General features: G+C 54.9%; 2 non-coding genes across 2 annotated transcripts; both read left to right on the top strand.

The window, feature by feature from the left end:
• Positions 1-1,784: 1,784 nt before the first annotated feature.
• LOC125927740 (small nucleolar RNA U2-19) lies at positions 1,785-1,864 on the top strand. The gene has a single exon (XR_007459427.1). It is a non-coding gene; the product is annotated as a small nucleolar RNA U2-19 (small nucleolar RNA).
• A 321-nt stretch (positions 1,865-2,185) lies between these two features.
• LOC125927739 (small nucleolar RNA U2-30) lies at positions 2,186-2,255 on the top strand. The gene has a single exon (XR_007459426.1). It is a non-coding gene; the product is annotated as a small nucleolar RNA U2-30 (small nucleolar RNA).
• The last annotated feature ends 17,318 nt before the right edge of the window (positions 2,256-19,573 follow it).

Genomic DNA, 19,573 nt, shown 5'->3' with positions numbered 1-19,573 from the left:
AGTTGCGACAGAGGCTGTATGACCTTTGACATCTAAGATAGTCACTATTTGGCCCTTTACGTGAAAATTTTGCCACCATGAGAGACAGAGAGTGAATCCCCAGCAGGCAGTGCTCAGCTCAGAGCCTCCTTTGGGGCTCAGTCCCACGAACTGTGAGATCATGACCTGAGCCGAATTCAAGAGGTAGATGCTTAACCGAGTGAGACGTCCAGGCGCCCCACATTTTATTCTTTTTGATTTAAGTAGTCAATTACCTATTAAACAAATTTTTAATGGAGAAGAATATTTTTTACATTTAACCCCATATTTTCCATTTGAGGTTCTATTCATTCCTCTGTGTAGATCCCAATTTCCATCCGGCATCACGTCCCTTCTGCTTAAAAAAACGTTAACATTTGTTATAGTGCAGGTTGACCAATGATAAATCCCTTTATTTTTGTGAGTGTGGAAAAAAATCTTTTTTCGCTTTAATTTTTAATCTCTTTTCACTAAGCTGGGGAGCCTGGATGGCTCAGTCAGGTTAAGTGTCTAATTCTTGATTTCCGCTCAGGTCATGCTCTCACAGTTCCTGAGTTCGAGCCCTGCGTCGGGCTTTGCGCTGACAGCGCGGAGCCTGTTTGGGATTCTCTGTCTCCCTCTCTCTCTGGCCCTCCTGTGCTCTCTCTCTCTCTCTCTCTCAAAAACTAAATAAATAAAACTTTAAGGAAAAGAGATATTTTCACTAAGCTTACAGATCTAGGTTGATAGTACCTCATTTACTCACAGCTTAAAAAAGTGTGTTCTATTTTCTTCCGGCTGTATAGTCTCTGACAGTAAGGCTGTGATCATTTTATCTTTGTAACAAAATGTCCCTTTCCCCCCTCTAGCTTCCTTTAAGATCTTCTCATTGTCACAGGCTTTCAGCAATTTGATTATAATGAACCTTGCTTTCATTTTGTGGTGAGCGTTGAGATTCTTGGATCTTTGGTTTCCTAGTTTTGGTCAAATTTGGGAAATGTTGAGTCCCTATTTTTCTGATCTCCCTCTCTTCCTGGACTTAACACTACAAGGGTGTTAGGGTACTTGATATCTTGTCATAGGTTGCTGGTTCTCTTATGTTTTAGGTGTGCTTCTTTTCAGAAACGTTCTGCTGATACGTCCTCAGATAGCTTCCAGTCCACCAATGGCCTCTTCTGCAATGTCTAAGATGCTGCTAATCCTATCTATTCAAGTCACATTTAGATTTTGCATATTTTTCATCTCTTCAGTGTGTCAGTCATAGGGCTGTTTCTTTGAAGCGATGCGCCTCTTAAGATTTGTCTCTGTTTTTAATTTTTAGCGGTTTAACTACAATGTGCCTAAGTATGGTTTTCTTGTAATTACCCTATTTATCTTGATTCTTATGTCAAGTATAGAAAACTTGGGGCTAGTAATATTGTTTCTGCCCCATTATCTCTCCTCTTCTCCTTTTTTGGCCTCCAGAAACAGATGTTAGACCTTTTATTGTGTTGCGTGTAACCGTAGCGCCATTTTCTGTGTTCTCCATCTTTTTTCTGTCTTTTCCTGTCTGTGTTTCAATCTAGGTATTTCCTACTGAATTCTTTTCCGGTTCCCTAATTCTCACTTCTGCTCCGTCTGTCCTGCCTTTAGATCTGCGTAATAAATTCTTCATTTTAGTTATTGTATTTTTCCCATCCTAGGATTCCATTTGATCCGTTATTGTTCATTAAGCCCCCTTCTTTTATGAAACTCTACAGCTTTTCATCTGTTTTGTTATACGGTATGATCTTAGTTATTTTCAAACTGTGTCTTCATGGAAACAGCCAAGTTTGAGCATCAGAAGACCTTCCAGTCTACCTAATGCATGACCACTGTAGTTTTGAGAAGCGAATGTATAAAGTAATTTAAAACAATGAGGCTTACGTCTGTGGTGTGTGTGTGTGTGTGTGTGTGTGTGTGTGTGTTTATTAAGGTGACAGTGGATAACTGAGTACTTGCTGATGGATGAATGACATTGGGTGGGTGCTGATGGATGAATGACAATGAAGATGTGTGTATATAAAGGCTAATCAATTCTGAACAATGATGAAAAGATTTTACAGCTGGGGCACCTGTCTGTTCAGTTGGCAGAACATGTGACTCTTGACCTTGGGGTTGTGAGTTCGAGCACCGGGTGCAGCAATTACTTAAAATTAAAATCTTGGGGGAAAAAAGAAGAAAATGTTTTACAACTGACCTTTCTAACTACGAAGGTTTCTACATTTGATCTGAGTTTAAAACCGGAAAGAAAAAAAAACCCGGATAACTCCAATATCTGGATCTCCTGGGAGATTGTATTTTATGTGATCTGTTTCTCTCTTAGGTTTTAGGCATTAGTTCAGTTTCTTCGCATACATGATAATTAATTTTATTTAATGTGAAGCAATCTCAAATTTATAGCGTGGTCCCAAATATAGTACAAAAACCCATTTTCCTGACTCAGCTGAGGTGTGTTGCCACCATCCCCCAAATGCTTCAACTCATGATTCCCATGAACAAAGACATCCTCCTGGATGACCACAATGCCATCATCAAAATCAGGAAATTACCATTGGAACATTACTCCCATCTAACCCACACCCTCCATTCACTTTTCACCAGTGATCCCAATAATGCCCTTGCAGCAAAACCATCCAGTACAGGATCACATGTTACACTTGGCTCTCAGATATCTCTAGTCTCCTTCAATATGGAACAGTGTTTCAGCCTTTTCTTAACTTTGAGGACACTCTTGTAGATTATAGGCCAGTTATTTTGTAGACGTTCCCTTAAGTTGGACTTGTCCAATGTTTCCTCATGACTAGATTCGGTTTGTGCACTTTATGTAGCGATGTCACAGAAGCGATGCTCTGTGTCTCTCTCATTGCCTCCTATCGGGTAGTGCACGATTGTAAGTTGTCCTATTACTGCGATGTTTATTTTGACCTCTTGATTAAGTTGGTGTCTGCCGGCCTTCTCCACGGTAAAGTTACCCTTCTCCCTTTGCAATTGATAAATATTTTGTAGGAAAGCACTTTGAGATTATGTCAATATCCCATTCCGCAACAAACTTTCCGTATTTGCATTCAGTGTATCGGTATGGAGTCATGGATTCCCATTTTACTCGGTAAGTTGTAATGTATTAATATCATTATTTATTTGGATGTTCCAAATAACCAGATGCTGCCAATGGAAGTCCCTTCCAGCTGGCTTCTGTATTCCTTTGACATGTCTCCATCATTCTTTGGATGCTTATTTTTAGAACAGCTTTATTGAGTGTAATTCACATACCATACAATTCACCCATTTAAAGTGTACAATTCAGTGGTTTTTGGTACATTCACAGATGTGTGCGACCATTGCTGCAGTCAATTTTAGAACAGTTTCATTGTCTCAAAAGTAAACCTTGTAATCTTTAGCTATCATCCTCGTATCCTCCTGTCCCCACTTTAGCCCTAGGCAACCACTAATCTACTTTCCGTCTCTATACGTCTCCCTATTCTGGAACTTCATGTGAATGGGATCATATAACAGGTGGTGTTTGCTGGCTTTTTTTCACTCAGCATAATGTTTTCAAGGCTCATCCAAGGGGTAGCATATAGAATTACGGTAAAACGTTGGATTGTGAGTAACTTGTTTGGCCGGTGCTCCGCAAGGCGAGCAAACCTTTCTAATACATTTTAACTTGATAAACGAGCGACGTCTCGCAATACGAGTAGCACGTGACACCAAATGTCACAACTGAGCCAGTGGTTCTACTCTCTCTCTCTCTCTCTCTCTGTCTGCGAGATTGTGGGTGATCGTCTCCCATGCTCAGATGCTCAGGTCTCAGGCCCAGGTGACCACCGACGAGCTGATGGATCCGCATCGTAAGCAAAAAGCTCAAGAGGTTACGGAGGACTGCAGAGGAGGAGGGGAAAGGTGGAGGAATCCCTCACTTCAAATGAGATTAGGGAGATGTGTAAAATGTGGGCAACAGTGCAAAATTTTGTAGAAGATCACCACCCGAATAAGGCTGTAACAGTGCGAGCGATGAATCTGTTTAACGACAACGCAACGTCACATTTCTGTGAAATCCTCAAAAGGGGGCAGAAGCGTCATTGGATAGGTTCCTTGTTAAATTTCAGGAAAAGAGAAAGATTCCATGGAGCCCACAGATAGCAGTGATTCCGTGAGTGATAGTGAAAGTCATCCTCCACAATAACCTTCCTCTCCCTGGTCTCCCTCACACCAGCCACGAAGGTTTTCAAAGGTAAGTGCGGGTGAATTTGTTTCTTTTTCTTTATATTTTGTATTTTCTTTTTTTTTTTTCAATATATGAAATTTATTGTCAAATTGGTTTCCATACAACACCCAGTGCTCATCCCAAAAGGTGCCCTCCTCAATACCCATCACCCACTCTCCCCTCCCTCCCACCCCCCCATCAACCCTCAGTTTGTTCTCAGTTTTTAAGAGTCTCTTATGCTTTGGCTCTCTCCCACTCTAACCTCTTTTTTTTTTTCCTTCCCCTCCCCCATGGGTTTCTGTTAAGTTTCTCAGGATCCACATAAGAGTGAAAACATATGGTATCTGTCTTTCTCTGTATGGCTTATTTCTATATTTTGTATTTTCATCATTATTTTGTATTACATTACAGTATTGTAATCATTTTTTATATGAATATTTTTGGGTTGTGGAACGAATCATCTGAGTTTCCATTATTTCTTATTGGGAAATTTGCTTTGATATACAAGTGCTTTGGATTACAAGCATGTTTCCAGAACAAATTATGCTCGCAAACCAAGGTTTTAGTGTACTTCGTCCCTCTTTATGGCTGAATAATATTCCATTTTATGGATATACCATGTTTTGTTTGTTTTCATCAGTTCATGGGCATTTGAGTTGTTTCCACCTTTTGACTATTATGAACGGTGTCGCTATAAACATTCCGGCACAAGTCTTTGTGTGGATATGTGTTTTTATTTCTCTTGGGTATGCTTAGAAATAGAATTGCTGGGGGGCACCTGGGTGGCTCAGTCAGTTGACCGACTTCAGCTCAGGTCATGATCTCACGGTTTGTGAGTTCGAGCCCTGCGTCGGGCTCTGTGCCGACAGCTCAGAGCCTGGAGCCTGCTTCGGATTCTCTGTCTCCCTCTCTCTCTGCCCCTCCCCCACTCATGCTCTGTCTCTCTGTGTCTCAGAAATAAATACACATTAAAAAAATTTAAAAAAAGAAATAGGATTGCTGGATCATATGGTAACTCTATTTAATCATTTCTGAGTATTTTCTGCACAAGATAAGTCAGGCTTGTCTTGTACTTTCCCTGCCCCAACCCTGTAATCAGCCATTTCTCCAAGAAGTCCTGGTTTCTTCTGGCAGACAGTGGTATTTAGAAATCAAGACTTCAGCATAGCATAACGTTTAGAGTTATCAAATCACGGTGTTGTAAGCCTGAAGCTAATGTTCACATTGTGTGTCAACTACACTTCAATTTAAAAAAAAAAAGAAAGAAAGAAAGAAAGAAAGAAAGAAAGAAAGAAAGAAGGAAAGAAAAGGGGCACCTGGGTGGCTCAGTCTGTTAAGCATCCGATTCTTGATATAGGCTCAGGTCATGATCTCACGGTTCGATTCATGAGATCAAGCCCTGGGTCAGGCTCAGTGCTGACAGTGTGGAGCCTGCTTGGGATTCTCTCCCTCCCTCTCCCTCTGCTTCTCCCTCACTTGCTCTCTCTCTCTCTCTCTCTCTCTCTCAAATAAACATTAAAAAAAAAGAAATCAAGACTTGGTGCTAGCTATGCTTGTTATCATTAAGATGTCACTGCTCCCCAAGCCCTCGCAGTAGATGAAGCTAGGAAATATACGCACGTATGTACATAAATGTGCAGACGTCGACACATACGCACAACATAAACACATATACACATTTGCATCAACAATTATTTTTATATCTACTTACTTTGAAAATCACGAGAACTCACCAATACCTCCAATTCCAGTCTAACACCGTAGGGTTCATTCCAGTTTTCTTCCCTTCCATATTTGCAACACCCTTTGCCAACATGGAGAAACCTGCTTCATTCCCTCCACATATGTACTTACCGGATCGCTCCCACTGTGGGTAACCATGGCCCATTGCCACTGCTTGCCATGCAGACCCCTCCTCGGCCCTCCTGGGCTCCCACACCTGCCTCAGGCCACCCCCACCGCCCCTTCTCCCATCTGGACACGTTTTTCACCCCCACAGGCTCTGACATCCAAGGCTTTGGATGCCCTGCCCCTCTCCAGCCCACCCCTGCAGATGCCCTTCTCATCCCCTGCGGACTCCACTTCTCAGTGCTTGGCCACTACCTTGGTCTAGCGCCCCCTTCACGGCCTCAAGGTCCAACCAATCTCCCTCACTGAGCTGGCTCCATGTGGATATCTTCCTTATCTCGTATGGGCTTTGACATCCCACAGCAGTGCCTTTTTCCTTGGATGCCCTCCTTTGTCTGCTTGAGCTCTGACATTCAGGAGAGGCCATCTGCTTACATGACTGAGCTTTGACTGTCTCCTCTCTCTCTCTTTCTCTCTCTCTCTCTGCACTCCCACCCCCAACACCCACCTGTTCTGCTCTGGCTGTCCCCCCAAGCAGGAAAGCCCTCCTTACTTCACTTGAGCTCTGAAACCATTGCCGGACACACCCCCACCCCACCCCCCACCAAGGGACATTCACCTTGGTCCACTTACCTAAAGGCTTCTGGACTGAACTGTGCTTAAAGGGAAGGGAATAGAAGGGAAGAGGAAAAGAAAGAGAGGGGCGAGGAGGAGGAGGAGGAGGAGGAGGAGGAAGACAGCTGCCTGGCAAATTTTTTTTTTTTAATTGAAAGGTGGACGTTGTGTGTGACAGGTGGTGGAGGGTCTGGTTGATGGCCTCTTCTCCCACAGAGAACTTCACTTCCTTCTCCAGACAGAGTCCCTTCCAGGGTCCCAACGGTAAGCCAGATCAGAGCAGGCTGAAGAGTGAGCCCAATGGCAGTGAAGACAGCCTTTGTAAGAAGTGTGCCCGGAAGGGAAGAGAGCGCCAGGAAGGTGATGTGGGGGCTCGGGAGTGCAGGGTGGTGAGAGACACCAGCACGCATATGTGGGCATATGTGGGCGGATGGGAAGGAGGCTCCACCATGGGATGTGTGGGCAGCCCTGGGAGAACTGGGGTGGGGAGCTGGGGCAGGAGTGCAGGGCCCCGAGCCCGGGGAGGCGGGCTTTGGCCAGGATGGGGTACCAACCGCCTCATAGGGTGAGGGGAGGAAACGCTAGCTCGGGCCTGCCAGGTGTATGGGACTTTGGCTGGGTCTCCGCCTGCATCTGTGTGCGTCTCCATGCGGCTCTTTCCCGGACTGGCTGAGGTGAGCTCACCGCAGAGAAGGGTAGCCCAGGGTGGGGGGGTGAAGGAGAGAGAGGGAACCGGATGCAGTGGGGAGGGGGGGATATCGACCTAGCGTGGGGGGGTCAGTGAGGGCGGGGGAGTGTGGCGGCAGGGGGGAGCTCCAGGAGGGGAAGGACCTGGGGGGGGCGTTATTAATTGGAAGGGGACTTGGAGGTCCCATCTCTTTGTCTAGACAGGGAGCACCTGAGAGCAGTGACTGTCCCTTCCCCTCTGATAATGGTCCCAGTGCAGAGCCTCCCTGTAGGAAGTGAAGAGGCAGCCTCTTTTCTCATTTTTTTTCCAGGGCGGGGGGAGGGGAGCAGTGTGAGCCCCAGATTTGCTGCTTCATGGCGGGTGTGGGGAAGTGAGGGTCCCTCCCCTCTGCCTCCCTCCCCTCCCCAGTTAGGCCTTTTGCCCCCCCAGGGATACTGGAGCAGACCAGTGTTCTGGGTAGGGGGTGAGAGAGGGGGTAGGGAAGGGGCTGGGGGCTTTCTCTCCCTCTCCCTCCATCCACCACGGGTCAGGCAGGGGTGGGGCGGGGGTGGGGGGGACCAGCAGCCCCAGGCTGGATTTGTTTCTCATTTTGCTCTTGGCTCTTCTGGTGGAAAAATCGAAGCTCTCCCTTTGGTACAGCTGAGGCCGAGAGGAGAAAGGCGAGCGTGGCTGGGAGGCTGTCCTGGCGGGGAAGTTGAGGGGCAGGCGGGGCCTGGCTGGGAGAGACTGTCCCCCCTTCTCAGCCCCCTCCGCTTCTACGTGGCTCTCCAGGCCCAGGCTTCAGTCCTGCAAGGCTGAGGTGGAGGGGGCGGGGCCTGGGAGGGGGCCAGCACTGGCTTGGGTTCAGCCTCAGGCCCATAGCACCCTCTCCCCAGCTTGTCTCCAAAGCCACCCTCCAAAGGGTGACTTCAAGTCCCCTTGGTGTCCTAGAAGGAACCACTGGGAAGCTGCAGCAAAAGGGAGCTGAGTCAGGCTAGAACAGGGCTTTTTCCTAAAGGGGAGGCAAGCTGTGTGCTCAGAGTGTTCCCCAGACAACCACCGGGCCCTTCCTGAACATTTGAGGACACGGGAAGCCTCTCTGTGCATTATCCAGGTCACGTTCACAGACACCCTAAGCAGCAACAGCCATCCCCATTTTACAGGGGGAGGAAACTGAGGCTCTGAGAGGCCAAGGTTTGCAGAGCCTCTAAGTGGCAGAGTCAGGATTTGAACCCACTTGTGCCTGGCGCATTGGATGGTGTTCTTTCCTGGAAACCCTGGCAAGCCTTCCTCCCCCGGGGCCCGGAGCCCCCTGAACGGCTCTTGGTGAGCTGCCCCATCAGGGAAAGAACCTTCAGGAATCTGAGAGGTGCTTGGAGCCATGCCCTTGCCTCAGCCCTGCCCCGCAGTCTCTCCCACTGTCCCCGGCACCTTCTTTGGCAGAGAGGAACCTGGGGAGATCTCCCACCCACCCCCACTCCATTTTTCCAGCCACTCCAGTTCCTCACCCAGGCCCCCTTTCCAGCCTGATGGAAAGAGGAGCCCAGAGAGGAGCCCAACCACTTTCCCTCTGGAATCTGCTGCCTCGGCTTTCGGATGGAGAAACCATCTGGAGTGTATTACGGGCGGTGGAGAAAGCCGAGAGCAGGAAAATGTGAGTTGGCCCCCGAGACTCCCGTCTGCAGGAAGAAGGGGCTCAGTGCTCTTCAGAGGATGGGCCAGCAGCTGCCCCCACTTCCCCAGTCCCCGGGGGGGGCAGATAAGAGATGTGCTCCGGGGAGAGGGTGGCCTGGGGAGGACCGTGCCCAGGCCTCTGGACACCTCTGTGGAGCCCTGCTTGAACCTGCTTCTCTTACCTACCCTCCCATTTCACAGATGAAACGGAGGTCCAGAGAGGGATAGTAACTTCCCCCAGGATCACACAGCAAGTCAGGAGGAAGCAGATCAGAGGGGTGAGGGCCCTCTAGGCTCTTCCTGGGGGGGGGGGGGGGGGGGGGGGCAGGAGCCCCTCCCCTGCACAGCCCCAGCTCCAGACGTGGCAGGGCCAGCAGGAGTGAGGTTTCTCTGCTCCCTCCCAAGTGCCGTGCTGGCGGCTCCCGAAATAAAAATCAAATGTGGGCTTGGCAGAGCGAGCGGGGTGGGAGAGCAGCCGGCAGCGAGTGGAGGCAACGCTGGGTTTCATTCTTTCCATTGTAACTTCACCTCCTAACCTCTGGCATTTTAATTATTCTCCTACCCGCTTGCTGCTGCTGCTGCTGCTGCTGGGGCCAGAGGGTGAGCTCACCCTTTCCTCCGGCCAGGGAGGGGGCGGCCGCTGCCCGGACCCCCAGCCTCCAGCCTGCTCCCGGGAAGCTGGGGGGCGGTGGGAGGGGGCGGCGCCGGGCAGGGGCCACAGGCCTAGAGGCTTCCTTCTGCCTCTGCCGTCCCCGACGGCGGGGTGGGGGGTGCCCAGAAAGGGCCAGGCTCCCAGACATCCAGCCTGGCACCTAAGGTTCCATGTGTGAATCATTAGGTCCTCACATCCACTGCTCCATTTAACGGTGGCCACCGTCTTCGGCCAACGCGTTACAGGCCCACCGCCCACTTTGTGTGCCGCAGCCATGCTCAGTGTGTGCAGAGCGGGGCCTAGGACCCGGGGCCCCGGGGCTCCCGGTCTGCGCTCTTGCCAGACCCGGGAAGAGGGCAAGAACAGCTCAGACCTGATCATTTGCCTCATCGCCCCAGAGTGTGCATCCCCCCCTCCCCCGAGGGTAAGTGATTTAAAGCATTTTTTCATATTAAAACATGCAAGGGCATAGTAGGGGGTAGGAAGCAAAGTGGCCTGTGAACGTTTTTTACAAGTTCCCAGGAGAGATCGCCACTTGGGGCTGCCCCCGGATGCCAGGGAACAGCATCCTCCCCCACCCCCACCCCCCCGGGCCTGGCCGTGAAGTGGGATGACACATTGGGCTTATCTGTGTGTGGCTCGTTTAGTTGGGGCCCCGGACTGCTGCTGAAGATGCTGGTGGGTGATGGTGGGCAGCCTGGGCCCATCCCAGGCTGCAGAGGCCCGGAGCTGGAGCCCTTTGCTGATTCTTGTGCCTCCCGGGGATATCGGTTTCCAAGGGACACGTAGCACAGGCCCAGGGAAGCCTCCACTTGGAGCCCCAGGGCCCACCGAGGCCTCCTGCTTGGCCGCCAGCTCCCGGAACCTTCTCTACCCCACCGCCTCCCTGCCTAGCCCTGGGAGGAAGCCCTCTGTCTTCCTCTTCCTTGCCCTGTCAGTCTCCCCTGAATGCATGTTCCATCAATGAGCAGCTCCTGGGCACCTACCCTGCCCGTGCCGCGCCTCGTCGTGGGCAGTTAGGGTCTCTGCCCCAGTAGAGTTTCCAGAAGCAAGGAGCAAAGTGCAGTGCCCTCGGTGCAAACGTGAGCGTCGTGGTGGGGGCGCGCAAGGCTGCGGCAGCCCTGGGAAGCAAATTCCTGACCCAAGCTTGCTGAGCGGAGCATCAGGAAACGCGTCCCAGATTGAGTGCTAACTGGGAGGAGCCCCCGGGAAGAGCGTGGCTGGCCTCGGGAGCATCCCTGCGAAGGCCCAGTGATGAGAGAGAACCCAGTACGGAAGCTGCAGGTGTAGCAGAAGCTGCAGGTGTAGAGGCTGACAGGGGGCGGTGGGGGGGAGGGGTGGGGGAGGGGGAGATGCAGGGGCGCCTACGGTGGGGGGTGGGCAGGTAGGATGACGCGATCAAATGGGTGCTTTGGGAAGATTTCTGGGTGACATGTGGAGGACTGGCTGGAGAGCCGTCAGAATGGAGGTGGGGAGGCCGCTCAGGAGGCTGCCACAGAGGTCCGGGTGGGAGGTGACAGTGGCCAGGCCCAGGCCAGTGGCAGCAGGGTGGCAAGGGGTAGGTAGCCAGACTGGGCTTCAGGAGGCAGAAGTCACAGGACTTGGTGACAGATTGGCAGAGGGATAAGGGCTGGCGCCTGGGTTTCTGGTTTGACCATCTCGCCAGGGGCTTTATTGCCGAACGTGGTGACTTTGATACACCTGTGCAGCATCCGAGTGGATGGTTCCGGGTGGGCTGGATGCGTGAAGGGTCCCCGGAGACGGTGCAGAGAGAAGAGACCAGGCCCACACCCGAGGGAAGACAGAGGAGACAGAGCCCGCTAAGGAGCTGGAGAAGGAGTAGGACAAAGAGGCAGGCGGGAAACTGGGACAGGAAGGGGCCGCCAAAGCCTCCGAAGGAGGAGGCTTTCTAGAAGGCCAATGGCCAGAGGTGAAGCTGGCTGAGGCCCGAGAAGGGACATACGGTCTAGGGACCAAGAAGCCTTTGCCTTTTCCCTGACCCCAGCCTCCCCCAACTCTCTGTTCCACAGCACCCCCATCCTAAACCCCACCACCCTCACCCTTCAATGCTCCCTCCCTCTTCCCCATGTGCCCTCTTTCCCCTCACTCTTCCTCTCTGACCCGAGGCTCAACATCTTTCTCAGAGAAACTCCACGCCACCCTTACCCCACTTGGGGCCTGGCTGCCCTCCCTGGCTCCCGAAATCACCCGCCACCCCCACCATCACCACCAACAACATACACTATCACATTCACTTCTCACCAGAGAGTCACCCCGATCCAGAAGCTGGGGCAGAGAGGAGCACACATCCCAATCTGACCTCCTGGGTAGCTCATAGCCTCCTCGATTGAGCCCTAGGGTCAGGCTCCAGGCCAGCTCCAGGCCAGCCTGGCGCTCAGGGGCCTACAGCCTAAAGGAGAGAGAAGCAAGGGCCTGACAGGCCCGTGCCGATTGAGAGGAGAGGCCCAGAGAACAAGCTGTGGCTGTCTGGACCCAGCAGAGGGGCCCTCGTGGACTTCATGGAAAAGGTGACTCTGCCTGGGACCTTGAAGAACTAGCAGGATTTGGTCGAATGGCCATGGAGCAGAAGGAGCCACAGGAGGAGGGAAGGGTGAGAAGGGGTGTGCAGGTGGAAAGGGGTCTACATGTGCACAGCAGCCCGTAGCTCAGGGTGGCTGGTGGCCCCAAAGCGGGGAGGGGGGGCAGGAGGCTTCAAGGTGAAGGGGCCAGATCACAGGGGCCTGGAGTGCCAAGGGAGAAGCCGTCAGACTTTGCTGCCTCTTGACCCGGGGCTTACCGATCTGGTGCTGTTTCCCTACTCATTCATTCATTCATTCATTCACTCGTTCAGGAAATATCCGAGATCCTACTCCATGCTAGGCAAGTGCTGAAGATACTGTGAGGGACAGAGCAAAGTCCCTGACATCCCAGAGTTTAAATAAATTCCAGGAAGAGACACAGACTATAATGCCATAAACAAATTAAGACTAAAAATTAAGATCATGATAGGGGTTGTGAGGAACATAATGACTGGCCAGTCTTTGAGGGTAGAGACTGTGACCGAGGGCTCCCTGTGGGCAGAGCCCGCGTCTCCTCCATCGGACTGGGAGCCCTGCGCCTCTGAGGAAGGACAGAGAACGGAGCATCCGGGAACAAAAGCTGAGATTCTCAGTTCCCAGGAATGGCTGCTTCCCCAGCCCAAGGACCCTGCAGCAGGGCCCTCTGTGGCAGTGCCCACATGCTGACCACACCCCCACACCCCAGCCATCACAGTCCCTCTTCTTGGTGCCTGGTGGCATAAGGAGGGCTGAGACCCATGAGCCGGAGCCCAGGCTATAGGAAGCAGGTGCAGCGGGTCCGGGTAGGTCTCTGCAGACGGACCCGGGATCCGAGGGTGGCGGCAATCTTGGAAAGGAACCCCCCTTCCCAGCCAGGCCTGAGGGGGAGGGCTTCCCTCCCCCCTCCCCTCAAACTCCCACCCCATTAAACCCTTAAATTAACCTCAGCCCCACCCGAGCTGGAGAGAGTGCCCCAAAATAAATCTTAAATTACATGCTGCCTGGGGGCAACCACAGCTCTCCTTCCTCCCTCTCCAGCAAGCAGACCCGCCCCACACAATGCTGGGGGGGGCCCCCCCCCCCCAAATGGCTATTTATACAGCTCCCCTTTTTGCTGTCTGGCCTGGTTGCCTTTGGGTGGGTGAGGCCCAAGCAGGCTACACGGCTCTCCCGGGAGGGTGAAGTGGGTGGGGGAGGCTGTGAGACTCTCCAAGGTCTGACCGGGCATGGGGACATCATTCATGGGCCCCATCAGGATACTCTGGGGCGCGACTAACAGTTACACCCAGGCAGTGGCATATATCTGGATCGTGGGCACAGCGGGCATCTGGTCACCTAGCAAAGGGGCCCAGACTGCAGCCTCCCAGAGCACGGCTTTCTCACGAATGAGAGAGAGAGAGAGAGAGGTGTCCTTGCTCCCTAGCTGCCACTGAGCAGTTCTGAGGATGGGCACCCCTTCCTCCCCCACCCAGCAAGGACAAGGCTGCTCTGGCCCCAAGGACCCCAAGCAGAGGGGGAGCCTGGTGGGGGTGCTTGGCAAATAGAGTGGGAAGCTGGATGCGGTCATTTTGAGACCCCAGGTCTAGGCCAAGGACCTCCCTGGAAAAGTCACCTTCCATTCTGGGAACCCGGTCCCGAACTGGGGCCGCTCCCCTTGCGGAGTACAGAGGAGGGAGGGGAGGGCAGAGGCAAGAGAGAAGGAACTGGAGAAGACAGTGGGAGACAGAGACTTGCACACACAGAGGAACAGAAATAAGGAAAGAGACGCAGAAGCGCCGAGGTTTGGGACAACACGGAGGTTGGGAGGACATGGCCTCTCCTGGGTGGCGCCCGTGGGCCTGGACCCCTGTCCCCTGTCCCCTGGCTCCTGCTCTCCGGGAGGGCAGGTGTAGGGCCTCCAGGCCACCCCAGGAGAGAGACTCTCCCGCTGCTCCTCCATGCCCCATCCCTGCCCACACCCCCTCCCCCCCACCCCTACAACCTGCCCCTCAAGGGGCTTCGAGGGGGCTGAGGCTTCTCCTCCCTCTCCATTGCCCTGCGGGAGGGGGTAAACAGGTAAACAGGTGGCCCCTCTTACTGGGGACTCAGCCCCAGAGGAGGGGAGGGGAGAGTTGCAGAGGAAGGGGGTGGAGGAGGAGTAAAGGAGCAGGAGAACCCGCCGGCGGAGGAGCTAGCTTCCAGGCCTGAGTTCTAGGAGGAGAGAGTGACATGGCCCAGGGATCCGGCAGTGGGTGTGGTACTACTGTGTCCGGAGGACAGGGGGAGGGGATAGAGGATCCCACCAAGGCTGCCGGGGACAGATGAGGACCCCTGCAGCACGGAGGGCAGCGAGTTACAACAGCCCTCCGCCCATACAGGTGGCGACGCGTCGCCTCCCTATTAAACTGGGTTATCCGTCCGTTTACCGGGTCCCCAGGCCCGAAAACACAGTTTTTGGGGGGGCCCGGGGCGTCAGACCTGCCATTTAGCTGGAGGAGGCCACCCAAACCACCGCAGAGCCTCGAGTGGAGAAGCAGTGCCCAGCTCTCGGCAGGCACCGGCTCAGACACTTAGTGCTCTGTTTACCCTGGCACGGGCAGCTGGCACAGGTGGGGCTCTCCAGGGAGCGGCCAGAGGCGCGGCCAGCAGACGCACCTGGAGGCCAAAAACGGAGGCAAGGACTGCGGGGCTCGGGGAGAGGTGCCTGGAGGGACGTCTAGCCCAGCTGCAAACCTGGGTCTCGCTCTGCACCCCCCCCCCCCACCCCAGAGCTCAGCGGCCTCTCAGCTGTCCTGCGAGAGACCATCACGCGGGGCCAGGCCAGGGGTGAGCGGCAGGAGAAACAGCAGCTCTGAGGATTCTGGAAGTCCCCTCCCAACCCGTCCCCAGGAAGCGGGGAGGCTGGAGGAGGTGGAGGAAGCCCCAGGACGTCAGAGCCCCGGGCTAGCGTGCCTGGACACCTCTAGGCTCCCCAGGTTCGAGGCACCACTGACCCTCCACACCCAAAGGCACATGTGGTTTCCCAAGCTTGAGAACACTGTCACAGCCTCCCACCCTGCTGATCACTACACAGACCCAGTGTCCACATTCTTTCTCCACCGCACAGACCATACCCCCACCCCCAGCCCACCACACCCAACACACACGGAATCTTCTACGACTCAGCTCACAAATACAGCTTATAGGTGTCAGACACACGATGCTCACCCCGACACCCCCTACCCCACATATAACCTACATTCCAGCAGCAAAGTCACATGCACACACACACACACACCCCCTCCTCCCAGTGCCACGCCCCCAGGTGAACCAAGAGGGGTCTAACATTTCAGTCCCGTTCCCCCCCATCTCTATCCCCCTCGCACCTCCCTTCCCCACTCCCTCCGCACTCACTGCGTTCCCCCCCCCACCTTCTGTCTCTGCCTCTTTGTCTCTGGGCGACCTCCTAGCTGGGCCCCTGGCCCTGGGACCTCACTTCTCTCCTCTCCCCCATCTGCACACGGGCTGCACATCTGGGCAGCTCCCTGCGGCTACCACTCCACCAGCCCGGTCTGGGGGCTCCAAAGGAAGGGGAACAGCAGCTGGCGGTGGCTCAGGGGGCCTCACTTCCCCCTGCTTGTCATCCACCGCCCCCCCCCCCATGGACCACCCACCCCTCCCCATTCCAGGCTGAGTCATCCCCACATCTGGAGCCTCAGCACATCTGGAAGAGCTGAAGCCTGTGCAGCCAGCTCCACGTGGACACCCCTCCCCCAAACTGCATTTCACTCCCCCCCCCCCGCCCCCGACAGAAGCTGGGGTCCAGCCCCTCCATCCCCGCCCAGGGCCAGGGCCCAGATCACCTAGCAGGCAGGCCAGCACTCCAGTGCCAGCCTCTGCAACAGGACGTCCACTGACCACAGGACCTCTCCCAGGTGACGGTAACTTTGGCCACTTGGTGCCCACCCCACTGAGGGGGCAGAACAGCGCTGGCCTTGGGGGAGGCCAAGCCCCAGGCCGGGGGAGGCGGGCGAGCCAGGCAGTGAAGGAGGCAGTGGTTTGGCCCAGCAGGCAGAGGGAGTTTATCCTGGCGCGGGGCCCCTAAGCCAAACATCCTTCACTAACCTCGCAGACACATCAAAGCCGGCCAGGAAGGGGCCCTTCAGTAGAGGAAACCTGCAGTCCTGGCGGCCTAACAGCCTGGCTCCAGGCACAGGACCACCCTGTCCCACTCGGCAGCCCAGGCGCAGGTTGGGCACAGCGGTCCCAGAGCCAGGGGGCAGAAGACATTTCTACCCCCCCACCCCACCCCCAGCCCCGCCAGGGCTGCAGACAGGGTGGTGATTTGCCCTGGTGACGGTGGCACAACTGGCACCAGGACTTAGCTTCGGCCCCAGACTTGCCCCCTCCCATCCTCCGGGCAGGAGAGGCCGGTGGGCACACTGTGGCCCGTAGCCTGGAGGGGGAGGGCGTGCTCAACTGTAGGGGCTCTGACTTCATCCCCCAGCCTCCCTTGTTCAGGAAAGGACCTCTCCGCGTGGATGAGGGAGGCCAGAGAGGGCAGGGGGCTTCGGCGCTGGGAGGAGAAGGAAGCTTCGGGAAAATAGAAGACCGAGTGGGAAGAAGAGAACTGGGCTGCCGGCCACGGGGCCTCTCTCCAGGGACAACAGGGGCTGGAGGCGGAAGGGGGGCTGGGAGGCGCTAACAAGGGAGGGAGGAGGTGCTAACAGGGCCACTGGGGTGAAGGGATCCTGGAGGCCGCCCCCTAAAGGCTGGCCTGGTGATAAGGCAGCGGCCGGGAGAGGGGGGTGAGTGGGGGGCCGCCGCATGAGCAGGGGAAGCCGGGAGGTGTGCATCCCCGTGTACACGTGTATGTACAGGCAGGCCCACCGCGCGCGCCCACACGTGGGCGCGTGCACACAAGTGGGGGCCCAGTCTGTCCTCGGCTGGGGGCCAGATGATGTGGCTGCTTAGAGGGTCTGCGGAAGAATGTGATCGCTGCCCACCTCACTTCTCCCGCCCCTCCGCTCTCCCTCATTCTTTGCCTGACCCCACGTCCCAAAGAAGCGATTCGCTTCAGGGATGTCTCAGGCTGTGCCTTCTCCCCCGCTGTAGTCTAAGCCCCCAGACCCATTAGAGGCCCTCCTCTCCATGCGGCCAACCCGCCGGAGCAGTTCTTCTCTCCCGCACCCCCCACCCCCCTCCACCGGCCACCCAGAACTCCCGGCTTCTTTGGGACTGGGAAGTTCTTCTGAAGTCTGCCTACAATGACCGGCAACATCTGGATCTGAGACAGAGGCAGCCACACGAGCCGGTGCAGGAGAGCCCTCTTTCAACCGGCCAACCAGAGCAGAGTTAGAAAGTGGGAGATAGGAGGGGATCCCCAACCCCTCGCTTCTCTCTGGCGGCAGGGTCCCGCGGAAAACAGTCAACACAGAGTGTGGGTGGCAGTGGGGCTGCAGGGAAGGGGAAGGGCAGGGAAGCCCTGGGGAGAAGGAACCCTAGAGGGAGGGGACCAGAGCTGGGGTAGGGGGGTCTTATGACCTTCACCCTGGTCTTGCCTCGTCCTCTCCCACCTGGGGCTTGGTGGCTCTGCTCAGTCTGCACCCCAGACAGCCACAGCTCACTGGCTCAACCTTCACCCTGACTCCACCCCACCACTTGAAGGTGTTTCTCTCTCCACCCACCCCTGGCTGTGCCCCGGAAACCTACACTTTGGAAGGATAATGGCTCCCAAATGCCGTTTTTGTCTCTGCTAAGCCTCCGGGCAGGTGAGTGTTAGTGGAGCTCCTCAAGCCGCTCATTAGGATAATAAGCTCCCTGCACCGTTAATTGTCAGGTGGCATGCCTCCCTCCACCCGCCTGGCCCCCAGCTTGGTGGCTCAGACGCGAGGTCAACTCTAGAAGTCATCTCCCCACCCTGGGCGCGTGAGGGACGGCTGGACTTCAGTTTCCAAAGGAATGCTGGGAAGGAGGCTCAGATCCTGGTTCCATGGCCAAGCATTCCTGTTGGCGACCCAACGTGCATCCTGCCTCCTCCTGGAAGGTGGGCAGCGAGCCAGGCCCTCCTTGCAGCGCACCCTGTGGGAGTTGCTTGATCCCTAGGGAGCCGTCTTACCCACTTAAGAGGGTATGTGGACACTTGGTGGGGTGGGGGGCGGGAAGCAGAAGTGGATTCCCAAAAACACGCAGCCACTGAAGATGAGAAGCCAGGCAGCCTGGGACAGGACCCCCCCCCCCTGCCCCCGCCGCCCCAAAATGAGAGCCCCCTACCAAGGGTTGGGGACTTCATTCCCTATCCCCTTAGAGAAATCTGGCCCCTGACCCGGGGAGGCCCCCAACCAGCTTCAGTTCAGTGACAACAGCACCAGTGTTTACTTGGAACAAAGCACCATGGGGAAATGAAAGATGAATCAGAACTGGGCCAGCCCCCACGGCCTGGTGGGAACATTAGAACATGTATACACATCTTCTAGGGAGAATGGCCAGGGGCCAGCAGAGAGGCCCAGAGAAAAGGCCTGGCTGGTAAGATCCAAGTCCTGGGAGACTTACAGGAGGAGGTCGTACTTGAGCTGAGCCTTGAAAAATAGGTGAGAATCTGTGAGGTTTCAGGGAGGGGGTCTGGGAACAGATGTTTCTAGGTGGAGAGAACTGGCCGCAACCAGTCCCCTGTGAGTCTCCAGGAGACTCTCTAGGTCTCTCTCTGAGGTAGGTCACGGGCCCCGCGCTCTCTTCCTTGGCCCAGACTCACTTGACCAGCAGCAGAGGGGGCTAGGAGCCGGGTGTTCTGGGGGGGACCGTAGCTGGACTTTGGTGGCCCATCCAGAAGGGACCGAGAGAGGTTCTCAGAGAGGAGCAAGACCCTTCGTTCCTTGGTACCTCACTCTGCCTCCAGGGGAAATGGAGAGAAGGAGTTTGGGGCCCCTTTGCTCTGCCGGGAGTTAAACATTTATTGCTCGTTATGATTAAGCTAACATTTATTTACCATCACGGTATGCTGACAGCGAGCGGTTTACATCATCCTCACGGTGACCCCATGTGACGAAGGAGGCCCTGTCTGCCGCCCCCACGCCCCTCCACAGGGTTCACAGAGGCAAAGAGAAGGTTAGAAGCTTCTTGACGAGGATCACACGGCACACGGCAGTGGCAGACTTACCGACGCAGCATCATACTGTCTGTCCCTGCCGGCAGAGCTGGGCTAGAACAGAATGTTCTGCAGGCTTTGAAAAGAAGGATCCCAGCCCAATGCCATAAGCCATTATGAGTGTCCGTGGCCATCACAGGACAGGGGAGGGGCTGAGACGATCAGAACTCCAGCCAGGCTCTTCCCTCTCACCCAGGGCTGGGCAAGCCTTCCCACCCCAACCACCACCACCACC

This window comes from Panthera uncia, chromosome E1 (genome assembly GCF_023721935.1).
Source record: "Panthera uncia isolate 11264 chromosome E1, Puncia_PCG_1.0, whole genome shotgun sequence".
NCBI lineage: Eukaryota > Metazoa > Chordata > Mammalia > Carnivora > Felidae > Panthera > Panthera uncia.
This window is presented reverse-complemented; position numbering and strand designations above follow the sequence as displayed.